Source organism: Mytilus galloprovincialis, chromosome 8 (assembly GCF_965363235.1).
Source record: "Mytilus galloprovincialis chromosome 8, xbMytGall1.hap1.1, whole genome shotgun sequence".
NCBI lineage: Eukaryota > Metazoa > Mollusca > Bivalvia > Mytilida > Mytilidae > Mytilus > Mytilus galloprovincialis.
The window spans coordinates 81,687,182-81,700,490 of NC_134845.1; the positions used below are offsets into that span (position 1 = coordinate 81,687,182).

At 31.2% G+C, this 13,309-nt stretch overlaps 1 long non-coding RNA gene across 1 annotated transcript; it reads left to right on the top strand.

Moving 5' to 3' along the window:
- The first annotated feature begins 3,657 nt into the window (after positions 1 to 3,657).
- On the top strand, positions 3,658 to 10,596 carry LOC143043571 (uncharacterized). The gene is made up of 5 exons (XR_012968475.1): positions 3,658 to 3,813; positions 5,350 to 5,465; positions 6,745 to 6,826; positions 8,781 to 8,891; positions 10,472 to 10,596. It is a non-coding gene; the product is annotated as an uncharacterized LOC143043571 (long non-coding RNA).
- The last annotated feature ends 2,713 nt before the right edge of the window (positions 10,597 to 13,309 follow it).

The window sequence follows — 13,309 nt, forward strand, 5'->3', positions numbered from 1 at the left end:
CTACTTGGCCAAGTTTATTATAGATAGAGATGATTGAAAGCAGCAAGAATGTTCAGTAAAGTAAGATGTACAAACACATCACCATCACCAAAACACAATTTTGTCATTAATCCATCTGCTTCTTTTTTTTAATATTCACATAGACCAAGGTGAGCGACACAGGCTCTTTAGAGCATCTAGTTTGTTACATATTTTATTTGTTTTGTGATGATTATTATTATAACACAATGTTTACTTCTGTATCCCTTTTTTCATTTTTGCCTGTTGTGTCTGTTTGTTTTGTTCACACATCGTTGTCAAAGTGATTAAATTGGATGCGACTGTCATACAATCAAAATGTTTAGCTAGCTATAAAACCAGGATTAATCCATTATCCTTCAATACGAAATACCTCTACCAAGTTGTTTGATTTCTTTGAGCTTTGAATTTGTCAGTTGACTATAAACTTTCCGTTGAGTTTCCTTTGAGTTCAGAATGTTTGTGATTTTACTATTTGCTGATTGATTAACAATATACATAAATAAAATTGAGAATGGAAATGGGGAATGTGTCGAAGAGACAACAACCCGACCAAATAAAAAACAACAGCAGAGGGTCACCAACAGGTCTTCAATGTAGCGAGAAATTCCCGCAATCGGAGGCGTCCTTCAGCTGGCCCCTAAACAAATATATACTAGTCCAGTGATGATGAACGCCATACTAATTTCCAAATTGTACACAAGAAACTAAAATTAAAATAATACAAGACTAACAAAGGCCAGAGGCTCCTGACTTGGGACAGGCGCAAAAATGCGGCGGGGTTAAACATGTTTGTGAGATCTCAACCCTCCCCCTATACCTCTAACCAATGTAGAAAAGTAAACGCATAACAATACGCACATTAAAATTCAGTTCAAGAGAAGTCCGAGTCTGATGTCAGAAGATGTAACCAAAGAAAATAAACAAAATGACAATAATACATAAATAACAACAGACTACTAGCAGTTGACTGACATGCCAGCTCCAGACTTCAATTAAACTGACTAAAAGATTATGATTTCATCATATGAACATCAGACACAATCCTTCCCGTTAGGGGTTTAGTATCATACCATCATAACATATATGAGAAGAACAAAACCCGTGTCATGCCAACAACTGTTTTTAGAATAAATGTGTTTAGTTCCGATGCAAAGACCTTATCAGTGACTCAATATTAACGCCAAAATATGCAATCTTTAATGACTTGACAACAGTATCGTAATTGTATCCCTTCTTAATAAGTCTATTCAAAGGTTTTGTAAGTTTCTGAGGTGAATACTGACACCTTTGTGCTAAATAAAGAATATTTCCATAAAAAATTGGATGTGAAATACCTGAACGTATTAGAAGTCTGCATGTTGAGCTATATTTACGAATGATGTCTTTATACCGATGATAAAATTTAGTAAATGTTTTGACTAGTTTGTGATATCGAAAACCCTGGTGTAATAATTTTTCAGTCATACATAAATTTCTCTCGTTAAAATCAAAAACATTATTACATACACGAGCGAATCGTACAAGTTGAGATATATAAACACCGTAAGATGGTGACAAGGGAACGTCACCATCTAAAAACGGATAATTAACGATAGGAAATGAAAAATCATCCCTTTTATCATAAATTTTAGTATTCAGCTTTCCATTAGTGATATAGATATCAAGATCGAGAAAAGGGCAGTGGTCATTGTTAGTATTAGCTTTATTTAAAGTAAGTTCAACAGGATAAATTTCATTAATATACCTACTGAAGTCGTCATTATTGAGAGCCAAAATATCATCCAAATATCTAAAAGTATTATTAAATTTGTTTATCAGATGTTGTTTCGATGGGTGGTTGCTTATTTTTGTCATAAATTGTAACTTTAAATAAAGAATTGAAGAGATCTTATTAACAGTTAAAGAAAGTAACACGTTTAACAATATTTGCTTATTCAGTCAATATCAAGACAGAAAAACAACATGTGTCACTAATCGATGTTATTCACCTTGCACATCATTCACTTTGTACTTTTATTAAACTTAGTATTTAAGTAGCAACTGTATTTTAAGAATCATCCTTCTATCTACTGCTCTGCTATTACACATATTGGTAAGTTTTTATCTATTTTCGTACAAACGATATTCTAGTTGTTAAAATTTATTCGATACAATTTAAGAGGTTATAACAGAGTATTCAATCAGATAAATTTTGACTTATCTTGTTTACTGAGAGCTGTAGTGTTCCAAATGGTGAAGTTGCAATCATTCCTTCGTAGAGTTTAAACCGCCATCTTGTTTGCTGAGCGATATTGACACGCACAACAAAACGTCAATGTGCAGGTAACAAATAATTGAAAAACAACATTCTTCCCTTACTTAAAAAGGTAGACATACGTTAAGGGAAATACCTCTTAAAATTATCAGTACGTTTGTTTCAACCATTTCAGAAATATATATTCTACGCTTCTATGTTACATAGATCCCATCTGTTTCAGGTTAATGCTCAAGTATATTGATGAAACTTGACTTTTACAAACGAACCACCGATTTAAGGAGTTATCACCCTTATATAAGTTATATACCCTTTTTCTTTTTGGAAGTCCGATTACCTACTTCCGATTTTAACACATGAACATTAAACTACTGTGGTCTTGATAGTTATGCTCCTTATCAAAATATTTTAAAAGCAAAACTATAAACACTTCAATGCTTACAACTTGAAAGTGCTTTCATACATAACCCAAACCCTTCTATTAGTAAGTCTGGACTTTGGTTTTAAAACTGTAATATGTTTTAGGAACTTGAAATCAGCGATCAAAATATAATATTTAGTGCATATAGGCTCACTACGCTTACTTCTGGCTTACGATTTTTCTAAATAATTCCATATGTGTAGACAAAACTCGCGTCTGGCGCAAATCTAAAATTTCAACGATGTATGGATAATGATTTTATTTCTAAATTACCTGGAATCTAAATTGATATAGACGAGTTTTCATTTCAGAATTATGATGAAGTGTTGCTGTTTGATTGTTTTAATATTTTGCAAAATTGATGTGTCAAATGGCGGCAGTAAGTAACGTTATGTTTTAAATGCTGTAGTGAAGATAAAAGATTAAGCTGCTACACTCTCTCATAACATAAAAGGTACGATCCTTTCACTTTGGTCAAAAGTTCTTCTTTTGAGAGCCAAATGAGACGGATAGAGTTAGAACCTTTTTATGTTACAGATATTCAATTGTGTTAACACAATTAACACCATTTGTTTTTATAGTAATTGGGGGTTAATCACGTCCAGTAATAACGATAATATCAGTACTTTTGTTGAGCTACAGAGCTGTGCAAAAGTGTTCAACACTACTTTGCTACAAATGTAGGTGGACATAAGAACAATAAAAAAAAAATCTGCATTTAGGTAGAACTGATTTTAAAACTTCTAAGCAGTTACGAGCATCTCGATCAAATTTAGTAAATTTTATTTATGAGAAATCATAACGAAACAACAATATATATGTTCATGTTTTTCTAGAAATTAACAAAATTCTTCCTTGTGTCCTATATTCAACATGGTTAATGAATTTGAGAATTAAACAATGACTTTATATCTATATTCCTATTGTGTAATGTTAATGTATATATCAAAGTGAATCAGACTATAGTGTATCGGATTACTGTACTATTTAGTTCTTTCTCGAATATGCCACGCCTCCAACGGTACCTGTGGAACAAAAGGTGTTCCATGTAACGAGACTTTCGGGTCTGAATGGGCGCATACCGGAAAATGCTGCAATAACAGACCATGTTGCAAATGTAAGTAGAAAAATAAAGCAGGCGATAGTTATTGTCAATGTTGATCAAATCGAATGAATGCAAAGACATTTCATAGACAGAGATAGTTAATTTTTTGGGGAAAAAGAAACATGGAACAGTTATTCATTCCCTTTCCTGAAATATTTTATGCTCAACAAAGACAAAACATCCAAGTATGACATGTTTGTACTTAAGATATCACATTGTCAGTCAAATAAAAAAAATTAATGAAAGTTGTTTCAATTGTGTCCTTGAATATGTCTTTGTTACAATTTTCAGATTTTTTTTCTGTTCTGCCTTATGTTTTGACTTTATATGTTCACATGTGATTATTTTGCAATTATTTTTATATTCAATAAATGAATTTCCACTCAGTTTCAATCAAAACGACGATTAATCAACAATAAATACAGACAAAATGCCTTACGACAGCTGTAATGTTTTAACATACTCTGAAAATCATTATGATTCGTTGGATACCACCCAATCAAAATTTCAAAGAATGACCGATATTATATAGGCTTGAGTACAGACTTATGCAAAACCACGATAATAAATGTCCAGGAACAATAAGTCTAAAATAATAGAATCGCAATAATATACAGTATACATGTACTAATTTCTGAGTTTACAGTAACACATTTTATAATTGTGTACTTTACATAGTAAGTTCCTTTTTACAATGAATTTGATATTTAATTGCAAGGTAAGTATAGGCCTTTTTTTCTTTTTTTTTCCTTTTCGTTTTTCTTTTGTTCTTGTATTCATTTTTGTTGTTTACATTTCCTTTCTTATTTTTTTCTTTTCTTTTTTCTCTTTTTCTTTTCTATGTTAAGTGTATTTTGTTTTCTATCATTAACTGATGTGTAAGATAAAATGATCATGCACAACAATTTGGTTTATTTTGAAGAGTTGTTTCATTTGCAATCTTTCGACTACCTTAGCTTGATTTGTCAAAACTTTTAGGAATTTTGGTCCTCAATGCTCTTCAACTTCGTACTTTATTTGGCCTTTTTAACTTTTTTGGATTCGAGCGTCTCTGATGAGTCTTTTGTAGGAGAAGCGCGCGTCTGGCGTTTATACAAAATTTAGTCCTGGTATCTATGATATGTTTATTTATATCCAAATCTTCTTAATCAAAGAAATAACTGTATCCTATATATGCATATGGCATGTAAATTCGTATTATTCACAATGAATAAATATAATTACCGCATGCAAAGCTCCGATTCTTTGTTTATACTTTTTTTCCTTTTTTGGTTAACAGCTCTTCATGTTTTTAATAAGCTTTGGATTTTCAATTATAGTTGTATAATTTTGTAATGTTTTATTTTATTTTGAGCATCTCTAACGAGACAATGATTATCGAAATGCGAATGAATGTGGTGCAGAAATATTGGTACCGTTAATGTTATAACGACGTGTTGTATTTGATCATGGTGAATCATTCATTACGTTATTTTCAATATACCAGCGCTTTTTCTTTTTGTGTTTTAATTGCGACTGTGGATTAAATTTAACCCATATGATTTTTAGCTTTAAAACCGCCATGTGTGACTTGCCCAAGAGGTTTCAGGCTATTACCAAACAAAACAAGTAGTGCAAATTGTTATTTCAATAGTCTAAACAGAAAACCGTGGGAGGAAGCTCAGGTGAGAATGTTTATAAATCACTATTAATCTGTAGGCAGAAAATAAAATTAATAAACTATTACAATAAAGGTATTTTTGATGTTTTCATCAATTGAGAATACAGAAGTCTTTTTAATCCCTGACTTGGGTAATTTACTACGTTATCATTACATTATACATGTAAGTAAAACGATAGTCAACCCGATGTATTATACGACGAATGCCGACTTTCAAACCCGATTTTATAAGTTTTTCATGATCATTTTATTGGTGTTGTTTCTATATTTAATTTATATAGTCCGTTGTTGAAGGTTTGGTTAATTTTGGATAAAAAGACAATTTCTATACTTGAAAAACCTTGTGACACCTTTTGTGGTTTTGAACGAAGCTGAAATCAGTTAAACACCATTAAATCTGAGTCAACAATGATATTTTGATAGGAGAATAATAGTACAATTAAGAGCTGAATGGTCTTTGGTGTAACAATGTGTAATACTGAAGTTTTCTGTTAAATAATTCCTATACACGACTTTATCAGCGGAAAAAAGTAAACTTTCCCCCAAAATTGCACCGATTATATATTTGATTTTACTTCTTTTGGCTGCTCGTTATTGCCTGAGTACCAGGACATCCTACCACAAAGGAAACATGTCGAAAAATTATAAACCGGGAGTTAACAGTCGGTTATATGATAATAGTCTGCAGCTGTCAAGATATGGGAGACATATGTAGATAAAAAACAGTATATTTACCAAAAAAATAAAATAAAAATTAAAACATATATAAAGTATATGCTTAAACTTTTAACAATACTGGCTGGGCATATACGATGACTAGTATTGACACTCTAAGAACATGTTTCTGCTTAAAATATAGTATCTACTCAATGTTCGTTTATTTTCGTGGATTTAGGAAAACTTGCATGTTCGTGGATACTTAATTTGGTATTTTTGCTGAAGTCATCATAAGCCTATAAAAATGTGTCATTCGTTGAAGATTTAATTTCGTGATTTTTCTGTTCCCACGAAATCAACGAAACTTGGTATTCAACAAATATTAATGAATAAACAGTACTAAGAACAAACAAAAAGTAAAATAAAAAAATACTGAACTTAGAGGAAAATCAATTCAGAAAGTCCATAATCATATGGCAAAATCAAATAACAAAACGCATCAAAAACGAATGGACAAGAACTGTCATATTCCTGACTTGGTACAGGCATTTTCAAATGTAGAACATGGATCAAATTTAGTGACCGAAATGTAAAAGCAAAATGAATTTTATCTTACTAAATTTCAGTTGAGTTGTGCCAGTACACCAGGTGCCTATCTGTATAGACCAAACACTATACAAGAAGCCAATGATGTAAGAGATCATATCAGTAAGTTGAGAATATAAAATTAATTCTGTGTGAATGAAGTTATTCAGTAATTACGTATTACAAAAATCAACAAATCAATAAAATTCGTGTGAACGAACTTAATCCGTTATAATCCATTATTACGTATTTGAAAAAATGTGACAACGAATATAAGCCGTTATTAAGATATACGAAAAACTGTTATAACTAGTCCCACAATATTGTGATGACAAATTTAAGCTGTGATAGCAATTTTTACATTTCGTAATAACGATTTTAATTCGGGATTTTGACCTTATCGAAAAACTAGGGAAGTTTTTATAATGCAGAAGCGTTATGGAAAAAAGACCTTTACAGAACAACAAATTCATCTAAAGTTGCCTTTGCCTGATTAAATATTAACTATTGTGGTTCAATTATTTTCGTTGGGACCAATTTTCGTAGATTAAGGAAAACTTACATTTTCTTTAATATTTAATTTCGTTGTTTTGCTGGATTATGCATACAAGTATACAAGTATACAGGAAATATGTCATTCGTTGAACTTATAATTCCGTGGTTCACCTTTACCGACGTTATCCATGAAAATCGGGATTCAACGAATACTTATGAATCCACAGTAATTTAATTTGTCTCATTTTAAGTTCTTCATATCAACGAAGCAAATGTAAATATAAAATATAAGATTTGGTATGATTGCCAATAAAACAATTCCCCAAAAGAGACCAAATGAAACAGAAATTAATAATGAAGGTCACCGTGCGGCCTTCAACAATGAGCACAGCCGATACTGCATAATCAGTTATAAAAGGCCCCGAAATGACAAATGTAAGAAAGGTATAAGATATTTGAACACTGCTTCATACTGTTGCCCAAATTTACCATTATCATTAGGAATAAGGAACTATCAATTATCAACATTTTGTATATGTATGACTTTGGTCGTATCAGGTGCAAAATTCAAACATTTATATTCACGGCTCTCTTCTTTGATTTATATCTTATTTCACTGCATTTATAGACATTGCATTTCACGATAAAGCAGCTGTTAATAACTTTAAAAATTGTTCAGAAATAATTCCTTTGTTAATTAACCTCATATCAAAAATTGTTAGTCCTACATGTCTTTTTATTTCCTTTTTTCAGTTATACATGTTTTTCTATTACCGATGTTCAAAAACAATGCCATTGATTTAAAAATATATATGATAAGCAATAACATTAACGGTACTAATTTTCAACTTTACATGCGTTTTTCTATGAGGTACGAAATAATTTTGAACATTGTTACATAATGATAATTTTGGGTAGGAAATTGCAGAGGTACAAAATGGTCAAGTTACGAAATGACCTGCTTCCAAGTATTTAAGGTACATTGTTACATGTATATAGATTAATAAGGAAAGAGCAGCGAACAAAAAAAAAAACTCACTGTCTGTCTCTGATAAATTCTCACTCAAGGAAAGCATTTATCTTTGATTTTGTACAGTCGGTATGATGTATTTTACATTGAATATGAAGTGAAAACAATATTTGTATTTTCATCCGGGTGTCAAAAACCAGTAATACGAAGGCGATTTTAGAAACATATGTAACTAAGTCAATGATGGAAAAAAACATCTCATTTGATATGTTTATTTTACATGTTTATTTTCGATATTTAACAAAACTAACTTTTATACCGACAAACATTTTTTTTAAAACATGTACCCATCATGACCCATATGGTTACGCGTCATAACAATTTACATCGTTTTAACTTATGTGTTTCGTTCCCTTCAACCTCAACAGTATTAATTAATCTTTTGAAAAATTCCAGTCAGGAATATGAGAGTTTTGACCCAACAGTTTTGTTAAGTATTAAGTGTATCAAGTTTTAAGGACGTTTTTAGACATTTTCATCGGAGTTGTATTTATGTTCATACTTTATTTTTATTCTACTGATTTTCAATTTTATATTTGATTCTTTTTACAGCCGATGAACATTCTATATGGACTGGTGCAAATGATAAAGACACTGATGGGAATTATATATTTATCACAGAAAATAGTCCATTTTCATTTAATGATCTCCCATTTGGATCAGGTAAAATTTACTTATTTTAATTCATCAAAAATATATATGTAACATAAAATATTGTCCCCTATGAAATATTGTTTGTTGGACATAATTTCAAATAAAATATTGTCCACTTACAGTATTTCATAATGAAATATGGTCCTGGACAATATTTCATTACAAAACAGTGTCCTTGTCCATGAAATTTTGTCACCTCTTTTTGGACAATATTTTGCTATGAAATTCTGTTCATGACAATACTTCACTATGAAATACTGACTTTGAAAATATTGTTTAATCAAATTACACAATTAGAAATAGCACACAAGCATGCAACATGCACAATTTTAGATTTATAACTGACATGGTTTTGTATAGCAAGGAATTTATATTATTACTAATAGTGAGTTTCAAATTTACATATATACATTACAAATGGTTAATTATAGATTAAAGAATTGTCTAACATACGTTTCATTTTATTACATTGTGACCTACCGAATCGGATTGAACAACTTAAATTTACAACCCGACGGTGGCATCTATTTAAGCAGAATGTTCTTATACACTTCCAGAGCACCTGACATAATCGATATTTTTTATATATTGTGTTTCGTTTACTGCTGTTTTCTTTGAGTTAAATATCTGTTTACTTTCCATGGCGTTGTCAATAGATATAAGAAGATGTGGTATAAGTGCCAATGATACAACTCTCGATCCAAGTAAATCATTATAGGTCAAAGTACGGTCTTCAATACGGACATCGAACAGTAAACAATACAGCAAACAATACAGTTTGTTTTCGACTAATGGGTTTGAAATTCGATCGCTTTTGTATATTTCGCATGTTTTTAATACAATCTAAATATGATTTAACTCTAAACATGGTACTGAAGAAGACAATTTTAGAACTAGTGCAAACAATTGCATCATTTACAGTGCTGTCCATATAGTTCAGTCTATCGATGATTTAAAATACATTATCTCGTAATATAACCGTGAGCTCATTTAAAAATAAATTAAAAAATATACCAAAGACAAACAGTTATAATTTTTAATAATCAAGTGCTTTTCAAAAACATTAAATTTCAGAATATGTTTTCAAACAAACAAAAAAAAACAAAAAAATATTCAAGTTTAAACATCGCAAACCATATATTATCCTTTTATTTGCCGTTTCAGATTCTAATACATTCTTGGTTATATTTTTAAAAGTGTACACAAAAGCGTCTTGATTGGCTATACACAAATGAAATTCAACCAATGACGTGACGTTATTTTCATGTAAAAAATGAATACATTTATTCTTTTTTAAATTCGATAGATAGTTACAGGAGAAAGCATCGGGTTTAATGGCACTTGAATAGATATCGGTGGCTATTTGGAACAGAGATATTATTCCATGTAACAGTAAGGAACAATTTATTTATGAGAATATGAAACTTACAGCAAACATATCTCCCAAAAGACGAGTCAGCGAATACATTGAAGCTGTATTTTTTTTATTGAACAGGAGGATTTAGCAAGATTGTCTATTACATTTGAATTGTCCTTTTTTGCGTCATTTAATACAAAATACGAAATAAATAGTTGGTTAATTATTTCAGACGCTTTTAATCCTTCTCCTGATGCAGTCTATGTGAGATTATTCTTTGACTTCACGTTTAATGAATGGAGATGGGGTACTATGAATTCTTTACATCGTTATCGCTACATATGCGAGTATCAACGAGTAAGTTAATCCTTCGTTTAGCCTTTAATTGGAAATTTTATATTTCCTTCGAAATTCTGATATATAACTACAACATCATTATGAATCATGAAAACTTTAGTAAATGTCATCGACAGGTTACTCTCGCCTGGCATTCGGTAGTATGTCTTTTTTTAGAAATGAAGTATTCATACTCGTATTCGTACAAGGGGTACTTGCCAAAAACCCTGGTTAAGAGCAAAGTCCTGTAGCAGTACGAACAAGGGAAGAATGATAATCTCGAAGTCGGTATTTTTGGCACATGCCACTTGGTAGCATGGTATAATTTTTTTCATTCTTACACTTGCTCTTTGTATCAATCTTGACCTCGGAATATTTATTGTAATCAGGTAGTCTTTGAAAAGTCTAGCCGAGGTCTTCAGAAGTCATCTTATATTAATACATGTTACTTCCCAGATTCCGTTATATTTTCTAGATAATACTTCATCACATGGAAGTCCCTTGTTAAAAATACACCAACAAAGAAAAGAATGTCTCAATTTATAGAAAGTTGGTGAAAAATATCATAAAATACAGCATTATTACATGAGATAGAAATGTATGCAATAAAAAACTCATATCTTGAATTTGTTTTTCTACATTTCAACAAATATCTTAACCTCATTTGTATTGTAAACTCTGATAACATGTAGTGCAGTCAACGTCGAGTTTTGGTCATTAGTTACATCTTTGTGAAAAAATAGCATCATTGCCCGCTTGAAAAAAAGTGGGGTATACATCTGTCTGTTCGTCCGACCATCCATCCATCCGTCAGTTCATCCGTCCAATGAATATCTTTTTCAAGAACTACAATACTAGTATTTTTACAATTTCGATTCAGGGTTTATATAAGTCAGCTATACTGTGTGACATCCCTGAACAACTTCCTGTTTACCGGACAATTGTAACATTATACACATGGTAGTCAAATTGCTAATTTTCATCTTACTATTCTCAGGAACTGCAATACAAGGATTTCTTAAATTTGGTTTCAGGGTTTATATAAGTCAGTTGTACTGTGTGGTGCGTTTTCAGATTCATCTTTATCAATTTCCTGGACGTATATTTTTAGCGGGCAGTAGCTCCCACAATCACTTGTTGACAAATATTTTCTATTTTTAACCTATACAAATATATATCATGTGATCTCAATATTTAATTCTGTAATCAATTATTTTGTATGTGTCTGTTGATTTAAAGTATTGTGTTTTTCAGAGAGTTTGTCCGTAGAGAGGATGTATGCCATTGGGATGCATGCCATTGCAGTACTTGATGTAATAAAATCGTTCAAGCAGATTTTTTTCCTTTTGTTTGAAAAATAGAATAGAAAGTATATATCAGTGTTGCACCAAACACGGTTTGACGACCTCCAGCCTCCCTTCCCCGAATGAAAGACAAAACAAACAATACAAAAAGAATCAACTATTAGAGTGATAATTTTTTCTCCAACTATGGCATTACTTGATATGGTCATGCCATGTATTCAAATATAGTGCTTCAATTGTACATGGAATTCGGCTTGATACCAAACACCATGACTTAAACTATTTTGGCTCGTTAAATTTTCATAACATTTTGACAAAATATTTACTTTGACATTTTGTAAATAATAAGAAAAAAATGAAAGATACCAGGCTAATAATTTAAAATTTTGATATGAGTGTCACTGATGAGTCTTATGTAGACGAAACGCACATCTGGCGTACTAAATTATAATCCTGGTACCTTTGATCATTATTAATACGCTAGATGCTCGTTTCGTCTACATAATACTCATTTCATTGGATATATAGCAGTTTGACAAACACTAATTTCGATCATAGAGAAGCTTAATGTATCTTTATTAATAGAACGTAATTAAAATGTTCAGCTGATGTTTGCAATGTTATCTCCCTGTAGCGTACTACCTTAATCGAGGAGAAAATAAAAAAAATGTGGCCGCGACGATATCATATATTCGTAGTCAATGTTGACACTAATATTCTAAAAAGAGAAATTAAGCCATGATTGCAATTGCAATTCTTTCTATTGCAATCATTAAAACATAAACTAAAACATGTCCATTGGTCCAAACAATCCATACACGAGAGCCCTAGAATAACTTTACACACAAAAAAAAACAAACAAAAACCAGACAGCTAGAATGGTATTATTTTTCAAATAGGTATTTACATTGTGTCATAGAATAAATCTATTCGATCAGTTTATGTTCACTTGTGTTAAAAAGAGGAACGAAAGATACCAAACGGACAGTCAAATTCATAAATCATAATCAAACTGACAACGCCTGTCTAAAAATGAAAACAAAACAAAAGACGAACAATAGAACACATGAAACAACATAGAAAACTAAAGAATAAGCATTACGAACCCCATCCAAATCTAGGGGTGATATCAGGTACTCCTGACAATGTCTTTTGCTTGAGTCAAATCATTACTGTTGCAATTTTGTAGTGAGTCTTTCTATGTTGTGATGCACCACTGTCAGGAATCTGAAGTTCAGTGGTTGTCGTTTGTTGATGTGGTTTGTATAATTTTACACTTGCAATTTTTCAGGCCCTTAATGTATTGTTATAGCTTGCTGTTTGGTTGAATGCACGGCTCGGAAGACCGAACTTTGACCTTAAATGTTTTTTTTACTCGGATGGATAGTTGTCTCATTGGAACTTATATCACAACTTCTTTTATCATGTTT